Source organism: Erinaceus europaeus, chromosome 8 (genome assembly GCF_950295315.1).
Source record: "Erinaceus europaeus chromosome 8, mEriEur2.1, whole genome shotgun sequence".
Classification (NCBI taxonomy): domain Eukaryota; kingdom Metazoa; phylum Chordata; class Mammalia; order Eulipotyphla; family Erinaceidae; genus Erinaceus; species Erinaceus europaeus.
In genome coordinates, this window is record NC_080169.1 from 6,993,625 (window position 1) to 6,995,190 (window position 1,566).

The window sequence follows — 1,566 nt, forward strand, 5'->3', positions numbered from 1 at the left end:
GGGAGATATGGCCAAGAGGATCACCCAGTGTCTATAGGCCAGTGATTGACTGTTGTAGGTCCTGTGCTCTCAGAGACTCAGACTTGGGCCTTTCCTTCCAACGCCACCTCCCACCTGCTCATTCTTGTCTCCTATGAAACTTCTGGTTTACCAGTTCCTAATATCAATGTATTAAGTCTGAACAAATGGTTTAAAACATGAGCTAGTAAAAAACTCAATGGAAAATAGAGTGCTTTACAAAACACTGAATCTTAATATTAAATTTCTCGCTGAGTGTCATGATAAAAAATGCTTTAATAATTCTGAAGGCTACTGTTTTATGGAATTGAATTGTATATTCAATCCTGATTCTGTGTTGGTGAGACTCGAAAGTCAAGTGGCATGTCTTCTGCCTTGATGATGAGAAGAGCTAGTCCCTTCTTTCAGAATAACTATTTAACCTAATTTAGAACAACACAAAAAGATGCACTTTCGTGGCCCGCATTTTAGTTTGGAGCTTTTGATGTCTTTGTGACTTTGTTCAACTTTTCTTTTCATAGTTCACACCTAAGTGATTCCCCACATACATGAGCTTAATTACTTTCAGAGCTTTCCAAAGGTAGGAATAGTAGTCTCTTCTCATTGCCGTGCTGCTTAATGAGATTAAGCCTTCAAGCAGAGCAGAGTTTGGGACTGTCTAACCAAAGGAGAACCAGAGAACTTTAGCAATGTTCAGAACTTAAGCATTGTGAGGTCCTCTCCCTGGGTGACAGAGTGGAACTCCTATAAAATATGTGTAGCCCGTAAAAGCCTTGGAGTATGGCCAGCACAGTTTTTTTTTTTTTTCTTCTTTTGTTGCCCTTGTTGTTTTATTGTTGTGGTGGTTATTATTATTGTTTTTGTTACTGATGTCATTGTTGTTGGATAGGACAGAGAGAAATGGAGAGAGGAGGGGAAGACGGAGAGGGGAAAGAGAAAGAGAGACACCTGTAGACCTGTTTCACCACCTGTGAAGTGACTTCCCTGCAGGTGGGGAGCCAGGGGGCTCGAATCGGGATCCCTAAGCTGGTCTCTAAGCCAGTCCTTGCACTTAACCTGATGTGCTACCGCCCAACCCCCATTTTTTTTTTCCTGCACAAAGCTAGTTTGCATATTCAGTGACAGGCTGGTTGCAGCTTTTCTGTTCCCTGGATAATGTAGCTTGTCTGAGTGTTAAGAATGGGAGCATAGTTATAACAGGCAGAACAGAAACCTACAAAACACTATCATGACCCACGGTTCGGTGAACTTGTAACTTAGCGCAGTGCTTCCTGCGGTGTTTCAGGTACAGTTTGAAGAGTGTTTTGTCAGTGGCCTAAGGGGAGGTGAACAGTAGAGGATCCTATGGAAAGAAGTGTCGGAGAGGGGATGCTGACTCATCAAACAGAATCAACCCCAGCAGCAGCAGCAGCAACCTGTCGGAGCACTGAGTGGAGAAATGAGTCACATGTATAAATAGAAGGAGGCCATGATTCTCAGTCAGTGTGCTAGGCGCCCACTAACACTGACTTCCAGAATCTGAGTAAGATTATTATTGGAACCTCAGTT

General features: G+C 42.9%; 1 long non-coding RNA gene across 1 annotated transcript; it reads right to left on the reverse strand.

The window, feature by feature from the left end:
* Positions 1-274: 274 nt before the first annotated feature.
* On the reverse strand, positions 275-1,359 carry LOC132539753 (uncharacterized). Its single transcript, XR_009551053.1, has 2 exons — positions 1,236-1,359; positions 275-676 (listed from the first exon to the last, which is right to left on the reverse strand). It is a non-coding gene; the product is annotated as an uncharacterized LOC132539753 (long non-coding RNA).
* Between the last annotated feature and the right edge of the window lie 207 nt (positions 1,360-1,566).